The sequence below is a fragment of the Oryctolagus cuniculus genome, chromosome 4 (genome assembly GCF_964237555.1).
Source record: "Oryctolagus cuniculus chromosome 4, mOryCun1.1, whole genome shotgun sequence".
In the NCBI taxonomy this organism is placed as follows: domain Eukaryota; kingdom Metazoa; phylum Chordata; class Mammalia; order Lagomorpha; family Leporidae; genus Oryctolagus; species Oryctolagus cuniculus.
The window spans coordinates 112,667,296-112,694,590 of NC_091435.1; the positions used below are offsets into that span (position 1 = coordinate 112,667,296).

General features: G+C 38.6%; 1 long non-coding RNA gene across 1 annotated transcript; it reads right to left on the reverse strand.

Annotated features, from left to right (window-relative positions):
- Nucleotides 1-10,428: 10,428 nt before the first annotated feature.
- LOC138849498 (uncharacterized) lies at nt 10,429-19,724 on the reverse strand. Its single transcript, XR_011388380.1, has 4 exons — nt 18,877-19,724; nt 16,115-16,184; nt 15,410-15,516; nt 10,429-10,642 (listed from the first exon to the last, which is right to left on the reverse strand). It is a non-coding gene; the product is annotated as an uncharacterized lncRNA (long non-coding RNA).
- Nucleotides 19,725-27,295: the final 7,571 nt, after the last annotated feature.

The window sequence follows — 27,295 nt, forward strand, 5'->3', positions numbered from 1 at the left end:
TCTTCTTCCCAACACAGAGCTTATAGTCTAATGAAGAGGACTATTGCCTCTTAATAAATTGTGTCCCTGCTTCTTGAAAATGCTTCCCTCCCTCTCCCACCACAGATGAAACATGACCTCCACCATGAACCTTTCTCCAGAGAGGACAACTTCTGTCTGGCTCTATATTGTGTGTCTATTGCCAGAACTTTGTTTCTATTATTTAATTATCTCCTTATCTTGTCTGGTATCTCAGTGGCAGAAGCTGTGTCTCATCTATGTATCTAAAACATCTGGCACATTATAGGTGCTTAAAAACTGCATGTTGAATTGCCACAGTCTCATTATCTTTTATTTAATTCTGTCTTTATTTCTTATTTTCGTATTTTCTCTGTGGTTATATAACATTCAGAGACTTGGCAGCCAAGTTTAGTTCAGAACAGTTACACAATCAAAATATGTTTTAAATAAGTCTATTCCAAGCAACATTGGCTCAATGATTTAACATAATTCTTTCTGTATCTAAACAGTGAAGTCATTTCTGGTTTTTTTTTTTTTTTTGGACAAAAAGCAAAGCACATAACTCCCCAAATTATTCTCAAAATTAACAATAAACAGCTGCTATCATTTTGAAAATAAAAGCTATTTTGACCATTTTAGACTCATTTTTTGCATAAAAAATAGAACTATATATAGTTAACACAGATTTGCATGGTGCTAAGTTATAATCACTGAGTCACTGAGTCACTGATTAAGGAGTGGCTTACATCTGGGACTTGTCTTGAAAACAAGATTTTTCACCATCAAAATGGTGATTTTCCTCAGTATTTGATGAAAACTGAAGTAATACAAGGTTTCAAATGGCAGTCTGTGACACTTCCAAAGCTAGCTGTTGATCTTTATTGATCTGCTCTATTAATAGGATCAACATAAATAGATCTGTAGTTGATTAGAGCCTTAGACAAGCTCCAAAATTACAAGACACAAGAGTCGCAGAAGGATTCCAAACACACGAGAGTGGTGTCAGAAGAGTCAAGGTCTCAGCCTTCACTAGTGTCTACCAGCCCAACTAGGTTTGGAGACAATAGAGGTAGACAAGGATGGAGCAGAGAAGATGGGACTGTGAGGAGAAAAATCATGCAATGAGGTAGCAGAATCTGCATATGAAGTCTGTCAAGTACCAACAGAAGGATGGCCAAATCAGGAGACAACAGAAAGAATGGATTAGCTGTTAGGCCAAATGTTGCACATAAACATCCCATACCTCTGCTCTGTGCACACCTCCTGGTTTTCAGAAGTAAGTCCAGAAAAATGCCAGGAAATGTGTGCTGAATGAATGAGATTTATTTTTGCCACCTGGTGTAAATGGGCTTGAAACATAAATCAACTTGATTATATATTATAATCAAGTTGAAGGTAGGAAAATGACATTTCTTTGCATCCTGGAGTTCAGGCTTTGCTATGCAAATATGTTGCACCATATCCTTTTGCATTTCTGTGTATTTCTGAAGGATATATTTCTAGCAGGTAAATTGCTGAGTCAAAGTGTTTGTATCATTTACATTTTGGTAAGTACTATTGAATTATCCTTTAAAATTATATATATTTTTATTTTGCTACTAACAGTATGTGGATATGCCCTTTGCCTGATGACTCTGCCAGTATCTATCATTAGCTTCTAAATGTTCACACCTGTCCATAATATTTTATTTAATTTATTTCCATAGAAATATCTCTTTGGTTTGCTTCCAGGCCCAAAGAAAATTGCCTTTAGTTCAAGTCTATTCAATCCAATGTGATTAATCAATGTATATGATCTTATATTTCCTTTCTTTCGATGGCACTTGGAATAGAAATGAAGACAAGGGGACTAACTTTCATTAGGTGACTATTTTTTAAAAAAAATTATTTAGATATTTGAAAGGCAGAGTTACAAAGAGAGGGAGAGACAGAGAGTGAGTGAGAGAGAGAGATTGATCAATCGATCTTCCATCCACTGGTTCACTCCCCAAATGGTTGCATCACCTGGGTCCAGAGGAATCCAGGAGCCAGAAGCTTCACCTAGGTCTCCCACATGGGTACCGGGGTCCAAGGATTTTCTGGGCACTTTAGCAAGGAGCTGGATCCAAAGTGGAGCAGCCAGGACTTGAACCGGTGCCCATATGGGATGCCATCATGGCAAACAATGGTTTAATCTGCTGCACCACAGAGCTGGCCTCTAAGTAATGACTTTAATTTGAGCACTTTACATATAGCATTGCTCATTTAATTAACATGAATTCAGTGGTTCTCAAAGCATTCTCAGAGCTCTAGGCAAGCAGTGTTAGCAATCACCCAGGACCTTTTGGAAATGCACCTTGCTGGATTCCCAGACACCCACTGAGTCAGAAACACTGTGGAGTGCACAGCACTTTGTTTTACCCTTCTCCAAGAACACCATGTAATTTAATCTTCCCTAGGATTTGAGAATATAACATTATGCCCAATTTTTAATGAAGAACTGGACTGAATAGAAGTAAGCAACTAGATCAAGGCCATCAGCTATTGGAGAGTTTAGCCTGACTTCAAAGTCAGCTTATGCTTCCTCCCAGTGTGGAGGTAAGTTTTGATTGGATATCATGCATAGAATATAAGATGTACCCTCTGGGGATGATAATACTGTAAAATGTGGCAATGTAGAACTCTGAGAAAGACAAACAGAAAAACATCTGTGGATAACCACATGGTAATCAACAGGCAACACCAGTGACACAAACCAAGTGACACACTTTGTCAAAATGTCAATTGGTCCCTAAATTGACCATAGGCTTCTCACTGCTTTTCACAGATTCACCAAAAATGTGGAGAGCAGCCAGTATGCAGGGCATAGGCCCATGGCTTATGACTTAGAATTACTAGTGTTAATAATGTAGCCAAAGACAGAATCAAGGTTGGAAGAAGACAAATTTATCTTGTGCTAAAATTAAAACATCTTTTTCAGGGATAATTATCAGTTCCTGAAATAGATTTTTTGGTTTGTTTCTCAGAAAGGAGGAAATACTGCAGGTTTTATGGTAAAAAGTTTGGCTCATGGAAGTATATGGGAAATAGAGGGCAAAGCATTTTTATTTTGGCAGAGGAGAGAGTTCAGAGTGAATCATTATTAAATAAATGAAAATAAATTCTATTAGATGCAGACTCTCCCTGACTCACTGTGTGTGTTCCTAGAGAAATGTAACTCAGGCTGTGCATGGAGGCCAACCATCCTCTACTCATTCATTCAAGAATGTAACCTTGAAAATGGGAACAATAATTTAATCCCTAAATTCCAGATCCCTTTACATCTGAAAGCAAGATCAAGAAAACTGACTTTTTATGATGAACTTGAATGGCCAACAAGGAGTTCCTGAGTTGAGCTTCAGGGTATAGTTTCAGGGTATATTGCAGGGATTCTCAAACTTTAGCATGCATTAAACTCACACTGAGGACTTTTCAAACACAACTGTTGGGCTGAACTCCCAGGTTCTGCTTCATTAGGTCTGGAGAATGGCTTGAGAATTTGCTTTTCTTACAAGTCTCCTGATGATGCTGGTACTCCAAGAACCATGGTATAGGGCCAAGAGTCTGATCTAGGGAATCAGAACACCTGTGTCTCTCTCCACATCTTAACATCAAATTGCCAAATACATTTAGACAAATCACTTGATTTTTCCGATTTGCGATTTTTTGCACTATGCAAATTGTGTGTGATAACATCAATCTAATGAAGTTCCCAGAATTCATAGGAGGATCGAATGAGTGAGTCATGAAGAAGTTTAAAAGTATTGGTTAACTGTGTTCATTTCTCTTTTACTTTTTCAAGTAAAAACAAAACTCCTCCATCTGTAAGTTTATCTCTGAATGGCTCTGCCTTGCTTTTTGGTAGGAGTGAGGGGTGAGGAGGGTTGGGAATTGGAAGGAGTGTGTGGGTGGGTGGATGAGGGTGCTCAAGTAAGCCAAAACAGGTAAGCAGTCTATCACAATGATAAATGATAAGTGCTGGAAGACAATGTTGGTGACCTGCTCAATAGCCACCCTTTTCTTCTTGTTAATGAAGCATTAATTCTGCTCAAGAATGGAATAGCTTTGTATTCAAAGAGAAAAAGGCCTCCCTCCTTTTGCCTAAGTGTACGAATCACCACTGGCCTGAGCCCATCTTGGTGACCTTAGCTTTTTCTCATATGGATAATGTGATGAGGGTCAAACTCACACTTTCAGTAAATATTTATCCAGTGCCAAGCACCATTCTTGGTGTAGAGCTACAAGTGAGCAAGAGTAACAAATAGTCTTGAATCAGAGTCTTATGTTGAACAAATAACAACACAGATATTTTTTGCTATGAGAAAGTACTGTAGGCAGTAAGACCATGTGATTGTAATCTGAAACTTCTCTGAAGGAGGAGAGTGGAAATGAATGTTAAGAAGATTTCTGCGAATAAGTGGCACTTAATTAAGAATTAAAGATGGATAGAGCAAAAATATTTCAAGCTCGTACAAAGGCTGTGACACCAAAAATAAGCTTCATATGTTATACAAATTGAAGAGCTAAAAAGGGGTTAGATCACACACAGAAGGTGCTGTAGGTTATGTTAAAACTTTAAGGCTTTAGCCAAAGAGAAAAGTAGAAAGTCATTGCAGGATTTTAGCTAGAAGACACTGGAACATATTGCCATTTAAAAATATTAAAACTGCACTCTGGCATTCCCATGAAGAATGAATTATAATGTGATCCAGTGGGCATGTGTGAAAACCATGACCAGACATTGCAACAAGGGATAGTTCCGACTTGGTCTAGAACTGCTCTGTCCAATATGGTAGATACTAGCTGCATATGTTTGTTGAGCCATAGAAACATGGTTTGAACAAATTGAGATATACTTTTTTTCAACTTTTATTTAATAAATATAAATTTCCAAAGTACAACTTTTGAATTATAGCAGCTTTCCCCCCCATAACCTCTCTCCCACCTGCAACCATCCCATCTCCCACTCCCAATTATCTTTATATACAGAAGATCAACTTAGTATATACCAAATAAATAAAGATTTCAACAGACTGCATCCACAAAACCACACAAAGTATAGAGTACTGTTTGAGTAGTAGTTTTACCATTAATTCGTATAGTACAACACATTAAGGACAGAGGTCCTACATGGGGAGCTGGTGCACAGTAACTCCCGTTGTTAATTTAACAATTGACACTCTTATTTATGATGTCAGTAATGACCTGAGGCTCTTCTCATGAGCTTCCAAGGCTATGGAAGCCTCTTTGAGTTCACCAACTCTGATCTTACTTAGACAAGGCCATATGCAAAGTGGAAGTTCTCTCCTCCCTTCAGAGAAAGGTATTGCCTTCTTTGATGGCCCTTTATTTCCACTGGGATCTCACTCACAGAGATCTTTTATTTAGGTGTTTTTTTGTTTTTTGTTTTTCCAGAGTGTCTTGGCTTTCCATGCCTGTGAAATTCCCATGGGTTTTTTTAGCCAGATTTGAATGCCTTAAGGGCCGATTCTGAGGCCAGAGTGTTTTTCAGGGCTTTTACCATTCTATGAATCTGCTCTGTATCCTGCTTCCCATGTAGGATCATTCTCTCCTTTTTAATTCTATAAATTATTTGCAGACACTTGTCTTATTTTTGTAATCCCTTTGACACTTAATCCTATCTTTTTGATCAATTATGAACTTAAACTGATCACTTTAACAAGTGAGATGGGATTGGTATGTGCCTCCTTGATGGGACTGAATTGGAATCCCCTGGCACATTTCTAGCACTACCATTAGGAGTAAGTCCTAGTGGGCCTGTGCCGAACTATACTTACCTGGCAGGAGATATACTTTAAATTCAAAATAGACATACAAGAATCCAGACTTAGTAAGAAAAAATATTGTAAAGCATTTCATTATTAATTTTATATAGATTTTATATAGATTACATTTTGTATAGATTATAAATTAATTTTATATTACATTAATTTTATATAGATTATCAATTTTAATAGATTATTAATTTTATATAGAATACATTATTAATTTTATATAGATGACAATATTTTGGATATATTGAGTTAAGCAAGGTATACTATTAAATTCAATTTTTCCTGTTTCTTTTTATTTTGAAATGAGACTACTGGAAAATTTAAAATTGCATGTGTTACTCACATGTGTGGATTGCATTGCACTGAATTGGACAAGGCTGATCTGGAGTGATACCTTGGAGATGGAAGGAATCAGGCACATTTGAAATGTGTTCAGGAGAATAAACTAAAGCAGCTAGGTTGGTGATTTATTGGGAGAAGATTATCAAGGATTATATCTCTGTTTCTGATATGAACAGGTAGACACATGCATTATTTCTTGAGATAACTGAAGAAGGAGCTGGGAGGAGAGTATAAAGATAGTGATTTCTTGTTGGGTCCTATTGAGTTTGATGTTCCTCAGAAAATATCTGAACAGGACATATGACTCATTCTGTTTTCTGTTGCTAATAACACAATACCACAGACCGGGTAAGTTATAAAGAAAAGAGCTTCTTTGTGGCTCACAGTCCTGGAGGTACAAGGCCTGGGGACCACATCTGGCAATGGGCTCATTGATGGCAGAGTTCCTGAGGTGGCACAGAGCACCATGTAGTAAGAGACAGGGAGCACATGTGTGTCTGTGTGTATCTGCTGTTCTCGCCCTTTTTGAATAAATACACTATGATTCTATCATGGGGGCTCTATCCAAAAACTTTCCTAATCCTAATGACCTCCCAAAGTCCCACCTCCAAGGACCACAGTGATTTAAGTTTCCTCTCTCTTAATAGCTCACAATTGGGGTTAAATTTCAACACATAAAAGTTTGGGGTGCATACTCAAACTATAACCAAATCACACAACATATACATTGGGGAATTGGTACAAGAAGCTATATAAAGCCAGGGGGATGGTTGAACTCAAGAGGAAACTGGCAATTTAAAGAGAAGACTGAGGAGGAACAGAGAGTAAGAGGCTAACACAGTGTTTGATCAGAGGAAAAGGAAGGAGACAGCACCTTATCAAAGACTCTTGAGGCAAAAACCACAGAATGAGGAGAATCACTGACATTTTTTTAAATTAATTAATTTATTTTTTAAGGAATACAAATTTCGTAAGTATAACTTCAGGAATATTGTGGTTCTTCCCACCATATCAACCCTCCTACTCACACTCTCACTCCTCCTCCTCTTTCTCCCCTTCCCAGTCTCATTCTCCATTAAGATTCATTTTCAGCTGTACACAGAAGACCAACTCTATACTAAGTAAAGATTTCAACAATTTGCACACACACACACACACAAACTATTTGAGAACTAGTTTTACAGTTAACTCTCATAATACAACTCATTGAGGACAGAGGTCCTGCATGAGGAGTTAGTGCACAGTGACTCCTGTCATTAATTTAACAATTAACACTCTTATGTATAACATCAGGAGAATCACCAAAATTGAAATTTGGTGATGGACACAAGGTAGTTTATTTTTATTGTTCTCTCTATATTTTTGTATTTTCAGCTTTCCATAATGTAAAGTTGCTGTTGAGTTTTTCTAGAAAACTCAATGATTTAGAAAGAAAGAAGCTTAGATGTATTCTTTGGGTAGGATTCAATGAGACCCTTCATAAAATTCTGTAAGAGTGAAATTATATGGATATTTATAACTACATTAATGAAAAATAAAATAGATATAGTTCTGAAATCTTAATAAGGCTTGTCCAATGAAAACATATCTTGTTCATTTTTTCCCTCCTATGGCAATAACTGTGTAACTTCATGTAATTTGACAAGGAGAAATGTGAGAAATGTAATTATTCATGTACTTAAGTGAGAAAGATGATGGAAATATGAAAGTTTGGAGTTATCCTTTGATTTTTCATCCCCCTCTGCTGACCTAAGAAAGGAACAAGACACGTAGGTGTGAAACAGAGATTTTAATAAATTAGAAGATAACATACAATAGCTTAAATAAAGGATCATCTCGTCAGCCTCATTGTTCCCAAATAAGATTTAAGTCAGTGAAGAGAAAATATTGGCTAAGTGTGCAGTTATTTTGCTTATAAATGAGAATTCCTAGGATTTTTATTATAATAATTTTAAGCGTCCAAAATCAATAGATCCCATTCCAATATATTTTTTCTTCTCTTGACATGAGTAAACTACAATTCAAAGAGAAGTAAATAAAAGAAGTCAACAGTTCAGGTTAAATTGCACTGAAAAGTTTAACACAATGTGAACTCTAGGAAAAAATCCTAAATTCTTTCAAAAACATACTGGGAACATATCTTTGTATGGAAAAATGAATTATTTTATTATGTGACTAAAATATAAAATTCACAAAGAGGATATATAAGAAATAAGGATAAGAAATATTCAAATTAGTGATCTAAATTTGGATTATTCAACAAATGCCTTTGAAACAGCAGATCAGCTATTTTGAACAACTTATAATAAAAATAGAATTATATTCCTAACACTGTATGACAAATACACTAAAATAAACTCCAGATGAGTTGAAAAATCAGATATAAAATGAAATAGAAATGATAAAGTATACATAAGTAGTTAAATATAGATGCAGGAAACATAAAGGGAAATACTTATAAATTTAACTTTATGAAATTCAGGACATTATAAACACTCTAAACCAAACTAAAGACAAACTATATTTTGGAGGAAATATTTACTTTACATAAGAAAAGGCTTATATAATCAATAAGAAATCTTAAGGTATGATAAGAAAAACTCGTGAATATTCAGTGAAAATATAGAAAAATAAACATAAAAGAGAAATCTCCAAAACTAAAGTACCACTTCATGTAACTACCAAAGATTTTTTAAAGGTTTATTTATTTTGAAAGTCAGAGCTACAGAAAAAGAGAAGGCGGGACACAGGAAAAGAGGTCTTCCATTCACTGCTTCACTCCCCAAGCGGCCACAATGGCCAGCAGTAGGCCAGGCTAACGCTGGAAACCAAGAGCTTCTTCTGGGTCTCCAATATGGGTGGCAGGGGTCCAAATACTTGAACCATCTTTGTCTACTTTCCCATGCCATTAGCAAGGAGCTGGATCCAAAGTGGAACAGCAGGGACACAAGGCAATGTCCATATGGGATGCCAGCGTTGCAGGCAGTGGCTTTATCTGCTATGGCACAACACTGGCCCCACTACCAAAGATTAAAAAAAAAATTAAATGCTGCTCTGAGAGTATGTGATGTCTCATATTTTGGTGATATAACCTACTGCAGTCTTTTTTGGTTTATTTGAAATTTGGCAAATTCAAACCTAAAAATTTTAGTTCACATAGATTATAGCTTAATTTTAGTTTATATAGTTTAGCTTGATCTGTAAATTTTATTTATACACTATATTTCAAAAAGTAATCATGGCTATAAATAAAAAATGAATAAACAAGCATACTCATTAAAATATTTAAAACAGCTTGCATTTCTGGGAAGAGAGGATTGATTAAATAAAGCATGTTGCTGACATATAGTAAATGTCATTCAGGGAAGATGTGGAGATAAATATCTAATGTTGTTAACATAATCAATTTTTAAAAATGATAACAAAAAGCATGGTCTCACTTCTCACATATGATTGTACAATACACACCAAAATGTCAAAGCAGTTATTTTAGGGTAGCAGATCAATAAAAACTTTTTCTCCTTCTGGCTTGTCAGAACATTTTATTTCATATTATTTCCACCTTCAAGGTTCACTTTTTAAAATTATGAAATGTTTAAATATATGGAAAAGTATGAGAAAACTTCAAAAAGTTCATGGAAAAGGGAATTTAAAAAATTATTTTGGTGCAAAAAGTTTTGATGTGTAGTTTTTTTCATAATGCAAACCTTCCATGAACTTATTGAAGACCCCTTGTATAAATGGACTTCAAAATTTTTACACAAAAATAAACTTACCTTGTAAGGGCCTTTATCTATGGACTTTTTGAAAAATGCCCTTGTATAAAGTCTAAACACCATTCCAGAACTGGAAACTCAATTGTGCCACATCTCAACCTTTTACTATGTTAATTTCAGGAGATTTTCCCTTCTTTCTCTGCCCCCTCCCTCACTCCCTCTTTCCCTTCCTTCCCTTCCTTCCTTCCTCCTCTCCTCCATCCTTTCCTTGATTAATTTCAGAATTAAATGAGTACAGTAATATTTACATTTTGTAAGTAAGTAACAGGACCAGGAGTTGCTTTCCTACCTTAAACAGCTAAATTGTTCTTATAGGAAACAACCACTTTCTGGCATTAGACCAAGGCAGGCAGCACCGTGACTCCAGGAAAAGCACACAAAGTAGGGAGCGTAGCTTTACCTGTACTCCTGGAGGTAGTAGTTGCATCTAGTTGCATCTAGTGCAGACACATTTCACAACTTCCCGCCTTAGCTACTCTTCCTTCACCTGGCCTGAATTTGTTGCTAACAACCCACATAAGTTTTTACATTTACATTTAGATTATGTATTAGCCATTATTTCTATCTTAGGCAAGTCAATAACTATAACAAGTACTACGGAATGGGTTTATGTACAACAGACACTTATCTCTCACAGTTACAGAGACTGAAATCTGTTTCAGGGTGCCAGCGTATCTCTTCAGGGCGGCAGACTGCATCTTCTCACTGAGTCTGCACACGGTGGGAAAATGATGGGAGAACTCTGTCTTACCACAATGCACCCATCCCATTCACAGTACTCTGCTCACAACCTAATTGTCTACCTCCTAATAGCATCACATTAGGAGTTAAGATTTCAACATGAGTTTGTGAGGTACACATTTAGTACATAAAGTACTATATGGCATTGTTTTAACATTTTATAGATATAATATCACAATTTTTTTAAGATTTTTTCGCTTTAATCTCTGAAAGCCCAGCTTATCCTCTTTAATACATAGTGTTCTGTTATATGAATCTGTGATAATGTATTCATCCATCCATTCTGAAATACTGAAAAAAGTTAAAACAAAAATATATTCATTTCTTTGAATGAAGTTTCCTAGGTAATCACACTTCTAGCAAAGAGAGTCAGTTTAGCTTTGTTTAAAGGTCAACTGAATTTTAATGTGCAATTCACCATCAAGCTGACAAAAGCTACATACTTTTCTGAACCAAAAAATGGAACTAAAGCTCACTCCTATTTCTCAGGGGCTTAGCACATTATAGATGGCCAGTAAATATTTGTTGAGTAAGTTAATGTTGAATATGTTGAAGTTTGTCTCAAGAAGAAATCTGGGAAAGAACATGTTAGTGTCAAAAAGTGGAAGTTTCACAAACATGGACTGTTTTGTAGTGAAGATTTAGAGCTGAATATATACTTTAATTTTTATTTATTTTTTAAATTTTATTTGAGAGGCAGAGAAAGAGAGAAAGAGAGACAGAGACACATAGTGAGAAAGAGCTCCCATTTGCTGGTTCACTCACCAAGTGCCTGCGAAAGCCAGAGCTAGGCCAGGCTGATACTAGGAGCTAGGAACTCAGTTTGTGTCTCTAACATGGATTATAGATATTAAACAACTTGCTTGCTCCCAGAGTGCACAGTAGCAGGCAGTTAGAATCAGGAGTGGAGCCTGAACTCAAGCTCAGACACTCTGATATAGGATGCAGACATCCCAAGTGGTGTCTTTATTGTTTGGCCAAATGCCCGCCCTAGAATATATATTTAAAATTACTAAGATCCTAGCAAGTCTGAGACATATAGTTATGGTATAAGTTTTAAAAGATTAATTAAATGCATTAGAGAAAGAGAGAGAGAGAGAGGAGAGAGAGAGAAATATCTTCCAGTCACTGGTTCACATCCCCAAATGGCAACAAGAGCCAGAGTTATTCCAGGCTAAAGTCAGGAGCCAAGAACTCCATTTGGGTGGAGGAATCCCCCACGGGTGGCAGGAATTCAAATAATTGAGTCATAATCCATGGCTTCCCAGGTGCATTAGCAGAGAGCTAAATCAAAACCAGGGGAGCCAGGACTCAAATGGGCATCCCAATAGGGGATGCAGGTGTCTCAGGCTGTGGCTTAATCACTATGCCACAATGCCAGCCTCAATGGTAGATTACAATAGATTTTTTTGTCTGCCTTGTTGGGCTCCTATACTCAACAGCTGCTATGTGATATTAAAACTTCATTAAAGGAGTATCAGAGAGCAATATGTTGGCTTATAAATCAATCCCCACATAAGGGAAATATAGATAGTTGATAGATAGATAAAAACTATATAACATTTTTATTAGAAATTTCAAAAAGTCAATATTGCATTGATTCTTCCATTTATTTTTATTGTCTTCAATATATCCTGGTATATCTCAGCAGTGTTCTCAGATCACAACATCTTTGTAGGTAACTTTTCCTTCTCATAGTTAATTTCATTTTTTTAGACAATGTTTAAATTAGCGAGGTACGTGTGGAAGCACGTGAACCCGCTATCTACCAGTTGTACGGTTGGAGCCATTCTGAAATATACTGGTGAAAATTTGGTGCAGTTCAACTTGTGAGGAAATAGTATTATGTCATATGCATTCAATTTTTATTTGTTCATTCTCTCAACACTATTTTTGAGTGTCTTATGTAAGAATTGAGGAGTGTAATTATGCTGGCTGGCCTTGGTAACTCTGAGCCCTGAGTTCTGTGTTACCACCACAAGCATGAAGTGATTAAGTCTAGAGGCCGGTGCTGTGACATAGTGGGTAAAGCCACTGCCTACAGTGCCAGCATCCCATGTGGGCACTGGTTTGAGTCCTGGCTGCTCCACTTCTAATCTAGCTCCCTGCTAATGAGCCTGGGAAAGTGGCGGAGAATGGCTCAAGTACTTGGGCCCCTGCACTGAAGTGGGAGACCCAAAAGAAGCTTCTGGTTCCTGACTTCGGACTGGCCTAGGTCCAGCCATCGTGGCCATTTGGGGAATGGACCAGCGGATGAAAGACTTCTCTCTCTCTCCCTATAACTCTACCTTCCAAAATAAAGAAATACATTAAAAAAAAAAAAAAGAATGCTGAGTCTAAAGAAGGGCTTTCAGGACTCACATTTTATCTGTGTGACCCTGAGCATGGAATACAACTGCTTGGAAGCTCAGCTTCCTCAATAATCGAAGGGGAGAGCATTTGGCCTCACAGTTAGGGTACCGCTTAAACATCCCCATCCCTTATTGGAGTGCCTGGGCTAGAGCCCTGACTCTGCTCCCAATCCCAGCTTCCTGCTAAGGTTCCCCTTTGGGGGCAGCAAGTGATGGCTCAAGGAGTTGGGCCCCTGCCACCCATGTGGAACACCCAGATGGAGTTCTGGGCTCCTGATTTTGTCCAGACTTAGTCCTAACTGTTGAGGGATTTTAGGGAATGAACCAGCAGATGGGAGATCTCTGTGTGTGTGTGTGTGTGTGTGTGTGTGTGTGTGTGTGTCTGCTTTACAAATAAATAAAAATAAATTAAAATGTAATAAATGGAAATGGAACAGCCCCCTAGGCTTTTTGAGAATTGATATTGTGTGATATGTGCAAAGCACAGTGGCAGCACACAGGACGTGGACAGACAGGGTCGACGTGAAGAGAAAGTTGATGTTGGCTCTACTGGGTGGGAGCTGCACCTCACAGGGTCTCTGTCTCCTCAACTATAAAATAGATGATTGAATTTGGTTCTTTGTGAACACAAATACTTGCTTTCAGGGGGATGGGGAGGGACTGTTAATGAGAACCTCTGTACCTCCAATTCCTTACAGTAAGTTCAGCATCCCAGGAGGCTTTGGGGGCTAGTCCTATGAGTGAACACACAGAAATATCAATTCTGGTCCTGAGATGTACATGGGGTAAGTGTCCATAACGTTTACTTTTATGAAAAATTGTTCTATTCTCATCATTCCCATGATAGTGTTGGAAGTAGGTAGTTTGTTTCAGATGATCCCATTTGATGGTTTGTTTTTGTTTGACATTTTTGGTTTGGAAGCCTTATCTTCCCGGTTTTGTTTTTTGAAACATTCTAGGAGCTGAGTTCTTATAATGATAGTTTGAACTCAGCTTGTCTCCCATGGGGGGAAATGCATACAAAACTTCTGAATTGCCTTCAATTTCTCCCTTATCTGCCCTGCTATAATTTAAAGCTTCCATAGCACTCTGTCTTTTCAAAGTATTTTAACACTGTTTAATTTGTGTTCTGCCTGTTAAATGGGAATGCCATAAATATCCAGAAAGTAGGTTAGTTTATAAAGGATCAGTGAACATTTTGACTTTCAAGACAAAATAAAGGTCCAAACCAAAAATCAGAAATAATGGTTTAAATATATTTAAATAAATGCACTATGAAAAAGGAAGTGTTCCCTGAAAAAAAAGGAAATAGAAAGCTAATTAACAAATGCTAATTTTTAAAAAACTTTAATAGGTTCCTTTAAAAAAATTTTTTTTTAATTTATTTGAGAGGCATAGAGAAAGAGAGAGATATGTCTTCCATTCCCTGGTTCACTTCCCAAATGCCTGCAATGCCAGAGATGGACCAGTGCCAAAGCCAGGAGCTGGGAACACAACCCAGGTCTTCTGCATAAGTGGCAGGAACCCAATTACTTGAGCCAATTGAGCCTTTACCACTACCTCCTATGGTTTGCATAGTAGGAAGCTGGAGTCAGGTTCAAATTCCACCTGACTTCAGGTGGAGCTGGAATTTGAACCTGACTCCTCTAATGTAAGAAGTGGGCATTTTAACTATTAGACTAAATACCCACCTCAGTAGGTTCCTTTTTTACAGTATTTTTGAAAGTAGGGGCTGATGTGGTGTTGAGCCTCCACCTGAGATGCTGGCATCCCATATGGGTGCCAGTTCAGGTCCAGGCTGCTCCACTTCTAATCTATATCCTTGCTGGTACAACTAGGAAAGCGACGGAAGACAGCCCAAGAGCTTGGGCACCTACAACCATGTGGGAGACTTGGAGGAAGCTTCTGGCTCCTGATCCAGCCCTGGCCATTGCAGCCACCAGCAGATGGAGGATCTCTCTCTCTCTTTCTCTCTCTCTCTCTCTTTCTCTCACTCTCTCTCTCAACTCTGCCTTCCAAATAAATAAAATAAATCTAAATATATATATATATATAATATTGCTTACCATAAAATTAATGAAACTTTAGTTTGCCTCACTCAATTAATTTTAACAAATAGCCACTTGAACATTCCTCTGGCATGCACCTTGCCTGAGATCCTTTGTACAGGTCTCTCTCTTCTTCCCACCTCCTTCACTAGAGTGTAAACTCCTTGAGGGTAGGGACTGAGTCAGCCACATTTTCTTCTCTATGACATCACAGAGCCAAGTAGGTGCTCAATTAATGGTGAATGAGTTAACACAAAAATATATATATATCTTATATATCTTGCTGCTGAGAGTGGCTTAGATAGGGTGCAGGTGAAAAGTTTAAAGATCATCAATACCTTTGGCAACCTCAGCCTGATGGTGTTGGAGAGCAATCCATCACTGTCTTCTAAACTGCAGTTTGGAGCTCCTCGGAGAGCGGCAAACAGGCAAAAGTTGCAGAATCCTGATCAGACAGGTCCAGGAAGCAAAAGGCTGTTTCAAATATTTGATTCTGAGGCAGAAGCCGACAAGTGGTAAAAACCTAATCAATACCTGTCAGTTGTCCCACAGGGGCTGTGCAAGAAGCTACCTAAGTTGCCAGGACTTAGAAATTTTTCCTAGGACTTGTCCTGTTTATTCAATGATATTGAGAAACAGTAACCTCACAACGATCAAGTACTCATTTAAAATTAATTTATCTTACTGACGGCAGACCACACATTGTTATCTTAAGTTTATTACATAGTGTAGTATTATGAGAATAAATTTGTTAATTGTATGCTTGGAAAAGTAACAGCTTTACTAAACAAAGAGATTAAAGTTTAGTGATAACTATACAAGTTACAGTTCTTGCTCTGTCACAGTCCAAGCAGGCATTTTTTTATTTCATTGCCTTTTTGGGCAATGAAATGGCCATTCAGGGATGCAGCTGCTTCTCTGTTGTGGTCCTTCCAGCTCCTGGGGCCAGAGCTCCTGGCTGGATGTGCTGCACCCAGCCAGTGGGAAGGGGAGAGAAAGAGCTGGGGAATAGTGAAGGGACATATACCTGTCTGTTAACATACCTTGGGCCAGCACTCAGTTTCTCAGCTGCAACCAACTCCAAGGCCAGCTGGCTTGTACAGTCACTGTGAGCTTGGGAGAAGAGGGAACCAGTGGTGAAGGGTTAGCCATTTTTTTGAAAAATGTATTTATTTATTTACTTTCATTATATTTGAAAAACAGAGACAGAGACATATACACAGAAAAGAGCTCCCATTTGCTGGTTTACTCTCCCAAATATCCACCACAGCTGGGGCAGAGCCAGATGAAGCCAGAATCCATGATCTCAATCAGAGTCTCCCACATGCATGACAGGGACCCAAATGCTTGAGCCATCTACTGCTCAGGGTGCACGTTAGCAGGAAGCTGGAATTATGAACAGAGGCAAGACTTAAACTCAGGCACTCTTGTATGGGATGTTAGTTTTCTAAGTGTCTTAACCACTAGACAAATGCCTACCCCTTAACCATCTTTTTCACACTGGGTGTTTTGCCTTCCTTTGAACTATGTGTGTGTGTGTGTGTGTGTGTGTGAGAGAGAGAGAGAGAGAGAGAGAGAAGTTTCACTTGAAGAAGTCATAGTAGGTGTTAGGTGTTAGGCCAGAGCAAATGAAGGTGGTCAGAGTTGCAGGTTGAGTTTGACCATGACTTGGACCCAACTTAGGGTTCACACTTGGGTGTATATCCCAACAGCAAAGAAGCAGGGCAAAGAACATGAACAAGAGCAGGTATGGGTAGGTACACATAGCATTCCACTGCCTTTCTTATGAGGTTCATGATGTTAATAAAATAATAGCTCTCTGAAGTTGGAGGAGTATAGGAGCTACCTGCCCCAGCCAGGCAAGTCTCTGAAACAGTTTAAGTATCTCTCCAGGTATGAAGTTACTACTCAGGAAGTCTGTCTTCCTAGAGTAAAATCTGTCTTCTGTGCTGGGACAGGATCAATGTCTCTTACCTGGGCCAGTATGTCAGGCCAAAGGATTTGTCATTTAGGCCTACCCTGGGTTTCCCTCACTTTGGTCTAGAGACAGCCTACCACAGGTGACAAACCATTTTCCCAACTCTGGGGACTGGTTTTAGGAATCTAAATATGTTCTACCAATATGGAGAGAACTTCTATCCTATGGGATACACTCATAGGCTTGGCTGTATCTTTATTGTCCATTAAAATGAATTTTTTATATTTTAGTTTCTAAAACAGACCAATGATTCAATAAATAGACATCTTTTTGCAATAAATATGTGCAGAAGCAAATAAATATAGAATTCAATGTGATTATGGGAACATGTCTGTATCACTTTAGAGCCAATTGCCTTAGAAATCTTTTCTATCTTTAAGTAAATGATTTCTTACATTTTAACAATATCATGCACATTAGAAATGATTGGTCTTTACTATTCAAGTAAACTTATCAAATGGAATAAGAAACAGAAATCATGCATTTTGGTAGGCTTTCTTTCCATCCAGGAAAGCACAAAGAGTGAGGATACTATCACTGGATGACTGTCATGGTCTTCTATTTGGGACCACTATAGAGTTGAACTTCTTTAGCCAGCCTCCTGCAGAACTTCCCTTCATCCCCAGCTGCTCCCAACACAAGCGCCTCTCCTAACATCATCTGCTAACACAGTTGCCTCCTCCAGTTGCATTTCTTTTTTTTTTTCTTTTTTTTTTATTTTTGACAGGCAGAGTAGACAGTGAGAGAGAGAGACAGAGACAAAGGTCTTCCTTTACCGTTGGTTCACCCTCCAATGGCCGCCAGGGCCGGCGCGCTGCAGCAGGCGCACCGCGCTGATCCGATGGCAGGAGCCAGGTGCTTCTCCTGGTCTCCCATGGGGTGCAGGGCCCAAGCACTTGGGCCATCCTCCACTGCACTCCCTGGCCACAGCAAAGAGCTGGTCTCAAAGAGGGGCAACCAGGACAGAATCCGGCGCCCTGACCGGGACTAGAACCCGGCGGAGGATTAGCCTATTGAGCCCCGGTGCAGGCCTCCAGTTGCATTTCAAGAGCACATAGCTCCATGTCTAATTTATCTATGGATCTCTAGTGCAAGATAAATTAGCAATTGTTATGTGAATATGTAAAAAAATCCAGTAACAGGAAAAGCAATCATCAAGGTTACTGGTGCCAAAGGCTTTTATTTACCTAGTTAAAAGGATTTGCTTGGGCTGGCATTGTGGCATAGCTGGTAAAGCCAGCTGCCTGCAGTTCTAGCATCTCATATGGGCATAGGTTTGAGTCCCAGCTGCTCCACTTCTTTTTATTTTATTTTATTTTATTTTATTTAATGAACATAAATTTCCAAAGTACAGCTTATGGATTACAATAGCTCCCCCCCATAACTTCCCTCCCACCCACAACACTCCCCTCTCCCACTCCCTCTACCCTTCCATTCACATCAAGATTAATTTTCAATTATCTTTATATACAGAAGATCAATTTAGCATATATTAAGTAAAGATTTCAATAGTTTGCACCCACATAGAAACACAAAGTGTAAAATACTATTTGAGTACTAGTTATAGCATTAATTAAACACCTAAAAGTAACTGTGTATTAATTACAGAGTTCAACCAATAGTTTTAAGTAGAACATAAAAAATACTAAAAGGGTAAAGTATTAAGTTCTTTTTTTGTTTGATATGTAGTTTTTTTATTTAATAAATATGAATTTACAAAGTGCAACTTTTGTATTGTTGTGGCTCCCCCCCCCAACCTCCCTCCCTCCCGTGGTCCTCCCCTCTCCCACTCCCATCCGCCCTTCATCGAGTTTCATTTTCAATTACCTTCATATACTGAAGATCAACTTAGTATATACTAAGCAAGGATTTCAACAAGCTGTACTCACACAACCGCACAAGGTATAGGGCATTGTTCGACTAGTAGTGTTGTTTTTAAGTTTCATAGTAAAACACATTAAGGACAGAGATCCTACGTGGGGAGCATGTACCCAGTGACTCCCATTGTTGATTTAACAATTGGCACTCTTATTTATGATGTCAGCAATCACCCGAGACTCTTGCTATGAGCTGTCTAGGCTATGGAAGCCCCTTGAGTTCCCCGACTCTGAACTTGTTTAGTCAAGGCCATATCACAGTGGAGGTTCCTTCCTCCCTTCAGAGAAAGGCATCTCTCTCCTTGATGGCTTGTTCCTTCTGCTGGGGTCTTGTTCACCAGGATCTTTCATTTAGATTGTTTTTTGCCACTGTGTCATGGCTTTCCATGCCTGTGAGACTCTCGTGGACCTTTTAGCCAGATCCGAATGTCCCAAGGGTTGATTCTGAGGCAGGAGTGCTGCCATTCTATGAGTCTGCTGTGTGTCCTGTTTCCCCCGCAGGATCATTCTCTCCCTTTTAATTCTATCCTTCATTATTTGCTTACACTGGTCTTATTTGTGAAATCTCATCGACACATACCCTATCTTTTTGATCGGTTGTGTATTTATACTTATCACTTTACCAAATGCGCTGGCATTGGTACCTGCCTCCTTGGTAAGATTGAGTTGAAATCCCCTGGCACATTTCTAGTTCCAACATTGGAGGTAAGTCCGAGTGAGCATGTGCCAACATATATATATCTCCTCCCTCTCTTATTCCCACTCCTATGTTTAACAGAGATCACTTTTCTGTTCATTTTAAATGCCTAAGAATGATTGTGCATTGATTACAGAGTTCAACCAGTGGTCTTATGTAGAACGAACAGAGCAACAACAACAACAACAAAAATACTAAAAGGAATAAAATAGTAAGTTGTTCCTCAATAGTCTAGACAAGGGCTGATCATGTCATTATCTCCCATAGTGTCCATTTCACTTCAATGGGTATCATTTTAGATGCTCGTTTAGTTGCCATCGTTCAGGGAGAACATATGATATTTGTCCCTTTTGGACTGGCTTATTTCACTCACCAGCTGCTCTACTTCTGATCAAGCTCCCTAGTAATGTGCCTGGGAAAGCAGCAGCAGGTGGCCCAAGTGCATGGACCCCTAAACCCACATGGGAGACCCAGAGGAAACTCCTGGCTTCCATCTGGCCCAGCCCTATCCATTGTGGCCATTTGGGGAGTGAAACAGTAGAAAGGAGATTCTTTGTCTCTCTTTTTCTCTCTTCTCCTAAGTCTGCCTTTCTAATAAATATTTTAGAAAAGAGACAGCTTAAAAAGTTGCCACCAAGTCCATGTATGCTAACCATTCAGGCCCAGTAAAACCTAAGAACACTTTAACATTATTTTGTGTATTTGTGGACGTGGAAGAACTTTTTCTATGAAGTGGTAAATTTTTGTCTCTTCTGGTAGCATTAAAAGTGATCTGGGAAGAACCAGCTAAGCTCACATTGTTCCCCCCGGTTCCTCACGTAGTTGAAACAGAGGTTTATAGACCTTGCTCAAACCTGTGTGTGCTGAATATGGGATGTGAATCAGAAGGGGACTTCAACAGTGATGTTAACATAATGTTTAGTTCATTTTCAATATGTGTCTCAAGTACATTACCAAGAAGGAATTTTTTTCTTCCCTTTCTTTCTTTCTTTCTTTCGTAGGCCAAGCTGTGCTTTTCTTAAAATTTTATCTCCATTCTGGCTTCCCATGACACTGTTCATGAACATCAGAGACATCATGGAATGGGCATAAGGAGCAGGTTCTTTCACCTTGAGTTTTTAACTTCTAATGAGTCAAAAGTATTGTTCCATTTCAAATCCAGAACAGAAACTGGCTAGTTGGATCTATGTCATGAAAATGAAGATTATTTCACTTCAAAAGAGTGAAGGATTCTTTTTCTGCTCTTTGAAAGTTGTTATTGAACTACAGAGACTCATACAGGGTGAACTTCTCATAGTCATATGTGACTGTATAAAGAAACTCACAGGACTGGCATTGCGGCATAATAGGTAAAGCTACCGCTTATGATGCCAGCACCCCATGTGGATGCTGGTTCAAGTCCAGGCTGCTGCACTTCTGATCCAGCTCCTTGTTAATGGCCTTGGAAAGCAGCAGAAGATGGTCCAAGTGTTTGGGTTCCCAATACCCACATGGGAGACCCCGAGGAAGCTCTGGGCTCCTGGCTTTGGCCTGGCCCAGCTGTGGTGCCCATCTGAGAAGCAAGCTGGGGATTAAAGATCTCTCTCTCTCTCTCTCTTTTTCTTTTTTTATTTTGACAGGCAGAGTTAGACAGTGGGAGAGAGAGACAGAGAGAAAGGTCTTCCTTCTGTTGGTTCACCCCCCAAATGGCTACTATGGCGGCGCACTGCGCTGATCCGAAGCCAGGAGCCAGTGCTTCCTCCTGGTCTCCCATGTGGGTGCAGGGCTCAAACACTTGGGCCATCCTCCACTGCCCTCCCGGGCCACAGCAGAGAGCTGGACTGGAAGAGGAGCAACCGGGACTAGAACCCGGTGCCCATATGGGATGCCGGCGACGCAAGGCGCAGGATCAACCAAGTGAGCCACGGCGCCAGCCCAAGAAGATCTCTTTCTCTCTGTCTCTCCCTCTCTCTATGTGGCTCTGTCAAATAAATACATCTTTTAAAACAAAAAACTCATATGACGAAGTGCTTTTGTGCCCCTTGTGAGAGCATTTTTTCAACTACCTTTAAATGTTGAAATAAAAGTGTGTGCTACCTTATCAGTTTATTAGGATTACAGTGACATCTTGTGGCATATCATTCTCTTTTAAAATGGTTGCCCAGGTAGAATTCAACACTTGAGCTAGAATTTTTCCTGAAACTGTAGGAGCAAACAACAATTGTATGAACAAATGTTAGATTGATATATTCATGCACTGTAAGATTTTTAGAAAAGGGGAGAGATGAAACATTGTCTTCTTTTTGAGGAGGGAAAAATCTCATACTTCAGTTCTTGCTGAAGAATTTTAGCTTTTTTAACATAATATTTGCTGATCAAAAGGCTCAGAAACTACTAATTGAAGTAGAAGCTAAAATACATCCCAATTTATTTGGTTCATTTAATATGTCTGAGTAAATTAAAGGGTTTTTCTTTCAAAATTATTTAAAAATCTAAGATTTATTTTAAATTTTATTCTATCAGCATGATTATGACCTAAGAAATGCCTTGAAAATTGGCTGCAATTTGATCCATGTAAAAATGATGAAATTCAAAATTTACTATCATCTGCTTAAGGAATTATTGTGCAACCACAACTCCTACAAACTGTAAAATCCAGCTAATTAAAGTAATCATATCTGAGGAAATATTTGTATTGAAGATGAGGAATTTTCCAGAAAAATATGAAGCCTCTGTCATTAAATCTGATAATTACCGGCCTCCTCCAGGGCGCCTCTAATTAGCAAGTGCAGAGTGTAAAGTAAGAATGATATTAAGCTAATTACAAAATGTAAATTAGGAGAAAACTGAGCTAGAGTCAGTAGATACTCCCACTGCCACTTCCTTCCCATCACACAAGCACACATCTCAGTCACTAACGCTCACTGCCTCATTTCAGTCTAGTGGTGGCCACGTCTAACGTACTTCAGCTAACTTGGAGTCGTTCGCCTGAAAATTGTTACCATTCGTGGGCAGCGTGGGAGTATTAGCTCTTCTCCTCTTATAATGCCTTTCTTTCCTTTGGATTTTGAGCTTCTAAATAAATAACTCTCTGACCAATAATGAAAGGGTGCCCTTTCAAAAATTATGGGTGACAATATTTCCCTTGCTATATATGTTAATAAATACGATTTCTTACAAGTCTTGGAGTGAAAAATATGCTATTTCATCAGATTAAAAAAAGCCTCAATTGTAAGACACCTTTTTATTTTCTGTGTTGTTAAGAAAGAAGTCTGTCAGCTCAACTGTGGCACATTAACTAGAATGCTTGGATTAAACTCGGTAAATACATTTCATTGTAGACCGTACTTGTGCATACTTTAAAATGCAAATATGAACCGAATGCAGCGCTTCTGCAGCACGGAGGCCGCTCCCAGGCACTGGCTGAGCAGACCCTGCCCTCTCTGTCGGCCCCATCACTGTCTCCTGTGCTGCCAGGAGTACCGGTGACTCAGCTGTGCCCAGGGCGCCGGCTTTGTCTTCAGGATTTTCCTCCAAGCTATTGACAGCTTCTCCGAACGACTTGAAACTGGCACTTTATCTTACAGAAAAAATCAATGAAAGGTTTTTACACAATAACCAAGATTTATAATACTCCCCCAAGCAGTCATTATGGTTCTTTCTCAAGTGGTTTGTTGACCAAGACACCAAAGTACAACAGTCCTGTGACAAGATTTCTGCACCCCAGGCGGTGCAGGCGATGGCGTCTAGGCCGTGACTGCCTTCTGACCACTAGTAACTGTAAAACACCGTTGGTCCTTCCATTTTCTTGAATGTTGAAATGTGAAAAATGAGAAAAGCTTAAATACAGCAATGTTGACCCAATAGGCAATCTTTCTTCATGTCCTATGCACATAACTATATTGTTCATACACATTATCTTATTTAATCTATAGGATAATCCTAAGGAATAGATGTCATTATTTGACCATATAGATGGGAATTAAACAACTCGCTTCAAGAACAGACATCTAGTGAGTAGCAGATCTGAGGTCTAAGTTCAATTCTGTCTTAAATCCAAATCCATTTTTTCACGTGTCTTGTTATAAATATTTAAGTAGAAAAGACCAGAGGAGGAAGATCACTCAGTCATACGGAAAAGGGTAGTCTCTTCATCAGCAATTTTCCTTAAACAACAGTCAGAGCAAAGAGCAATTGCATGAGTGAATGTCAGATTTATATTTTCTTGAATTATGAAAACTTTCAGAAAAGGAGAGACATGAAACATTGTTTCCTACTTGAGGAGGGACAAAACCTGCACTGTCAGCTAGACGCTGTGATGACTGCAGAAGAAACATTTCCTGGAACCTGCCATATGTCACAAATAAACACTTTATTTTTTCTCAAGGAAACAAAAAATTCAGCAATTTTCAAGGAGAAGAAGCATACATTTCTATTTGCCATACAATAAACAAGAAATCTGGACAAAGAATGTTTTTTATTTGGATTACATTTATTTTCATTATTAAACATTCCTTTCACAAATCATTATCTCACCAAAATCACAAATCATTATGAACATGACCCACCTTTAGTTTTTAGTTTAATTAACGTTAAATTATCTTCTCTACTTTAAACTAAATTAGTGAATAAAAAAAATCAAACTGATTCCTCTGGAGAAGTCTCTCCCTCTTTCTTCTCAGGCAGGGTGTTTTCTGGAAGCTATTTTTACATGCACCTAGAGGCTTCAGCACTTCCCCGAGAATATCTGTGTTGGCAGACATGAAACAAAGTGACTGGGCTAAACATCACATCTTGTATGGGCAAATCTAAGAAAGAAAAAATGTAAATCAAGGGGCTTCTTCTCCTTTTAAGAAAATAAAAGTTTTTACTCTTTCATAGTTCTATAATACTTTCCAACTTTGTATTAAGCTTGAAATAGGCATGAATAAATGAAAATTTCCATTTCTTACAAAAATATTTTATCCAAGAAAGTTACAAATGGCTAAAGCACTGAAAAGTAAAGGAATATTTATTCACAAATTGAACATTTGGAGAACTTATTTCTGGAAATCCTTCTACTTTATAGGTTATTACTATCCTGAAAAAAAGTTAGAAGACTAATAGTCTTTTAATTATCCCTAGGAGCACACTTTATGATGGAATCTATAACAACGTAGAATATATCTGGACCAATCATAACTGTCTGAACATTTAACTAAAAGTAGAAGCTGGAATTGAATAAACAAATAAATTCTAAAATCTGAACAGTAAATGTCATGTACTTTTGTAAAAAATACATAGCATCTTAGCCTTATTGTTTTTACTTTAACATGAGTTTCTGGCCCACAGATATGAAGAAGCAGGAAGATACATTTCATTGAAAAGAGGAGGTAAAGTTAAGAGGAAAAAGACAAGAAAATAACAAAAGGGAAAAATCATGCATTGATGCAATATGTGACAGGCATAAAACTCAACAAGCAACAGATCTTTGATGAGACTGAACAAGCAGCATTAGGCATCTCGTTAATTGCATGCTTGCCTTTACATGACAGCAGGTATATTAACAGATGTTCGTGATAATTACACAGACTTACTGGAAAGGTTGTTATGTTCAGAAGATCTTAAAATATGTAAGAATGAATATAAGACATTTTGAAAATCTTTCCAGGGGCTGGTGTTGTGGTGTAGTGGATTTAGCTGCCACCTGAGATGCTGGCATCCCGTATGGGCACTGATTCGTGTCCCGGCTGCTCCACTTCTGATCCAGCTCCTTGCTGGTGTGCCTGGGAAGGCAATGGAGGATGGTTCAGGTGCTTGGGCCCCTGAACCCACGTGGGAAACCTGGAGGGGGCTCCTGGCTTCTGTCTTCGGTCTGGCTCTGCCCTGTCTATTTTGGCCTTTTGGGGAATGAACCAATGAACGGATGGAGGATCTTTCTCTCTGTCTCTCACCTTCTCTTTGTACCTCTAGTTTTCAAATAAATTAATAAAATCTTAAAGAACAAAGGCTTCCCATAAAAACAGTCAAGTTGAAAGGTTTGGAAGTTTAAAAAAGGACTCTTACTTGGGAAAATTTACTTTTGAAATATTAATTTCTGATGAAGCTAAAAATACCAAGAAATGCTGAATTTGTGCCTTCTTTAAAACTGTTAAGGAAAATAAGTGAGGCATATTTATTCAGGTTTATGCCAGTAACTTACAGTCTTCCTCCTCAAAGTGTGGTCTCTTGACAAACGGTATAAGCATTCCCTGGAATGTTGTTAGAAATACATAATTCAGGGGCTGGCATTGTGGAACAGTAGGTAAAGCTGTGGCCTAAGATTCTGGCATCGCACTGGGCATCCATTTTGTCTCAGCCACTTCCAATTCCAATCCAGTTCCTTAGTTTCCTGTTGATAGCCTGGGAAAGCAGTGGAAGATGGTCCAAGTACTTGGGCCCCTGGCACCCATGTGGGAGACCAGGATGAAATTCTTGGCTCCTGGCTTCAGGCTGGCCCAGCCCCTGGACATTGTGACCATCTGGGGAATGAGTGGACCAGTAGATGGAAGATCTCTCCCTCTCTCTCTCTCTCTCTCTCTCTCTCTCTCTCCTGTCTCTCCCTCTCTCTGTAACTTTGCATTTCAAATAAGCAAAATAAATCTTTTTAAAAAAAATTGAATTGTGATTAATAGATCTAGAAGCCAGGATTGGGATTCTGTATTTCATTTAAAAAAAAATACTTATTTATTTGAAAGAGTTATATATAGAGAAGAAGAGACAGCTGCAATGGCTAGAGCTGGGCCAGGGTGGAGCCAGGAGCCAGATGCTTCTACTTGGTCTCCCACATAGGTGCAGGGGCCTAAGCACTTGGGCCATTCTCTACTGCTTTCCTAGGTACATTAGCAGAGAGTTGGATTGGAAGCAGAGTAGCTAAAACTTGAACCGGCACCCATATGGGATGCTGGCAGGGAAGGTGGCAGCTTTTCTTGCTGTGCCATAATGCCTATCCCCACAATCTAAATTTTATCAGGATTTTCACAATCTTTGAACATAATAAAGTTTTAGAAACACTGGTCTGGAGAACTTTAAAAACTCCACTGCAAAGAAATTAAAAAAATGGATCTCACAAAGTTGAGTGTGATGTATTGAACAATTCCTAATCTATCAGATGTTGGACTGACTTTAAGTAATAGCTCAAAAGCCTTGATAAATGAACTATGATGTAGAATAAGCTTCAAGTACTAGAATCATCCCAAGGGGTACATATGCTGGGAAGATCCAAATAACACTACAAAACTGATATATTGAAAACACAGCCCACAGGAAGCAAACCAAAACGTGCAGCCTAAACTCAACCAGGTCAAATGCCTACTACAATGAAGCAAAACAAGTGGAATCAACATTCTCCAGATTTAAATAGGACATTCAACATATCTAGAATACCACCCAAATTATTGAGCATAGAGAAATTCAGGAAAATCCTAACAACTCATGATGGGAGAAATAACCTATATATGTGAAACAGATGATCAAAATACAAAAATTTCAAGTGGCTATTATAATTATGCTCAAAGAAGAGCAAACACCTTTAAAAGTAAAGTAGAGCTGAAACTATTCAGCAGAGAAAAGTTATAAAAAAGAATCAAATGACAATTTTTGAGCTGAAAAACATAATTGAAATAAATAATTCACTTGATAGGCTCAATGGTGGAATGGGTGATGCTACAGGAAA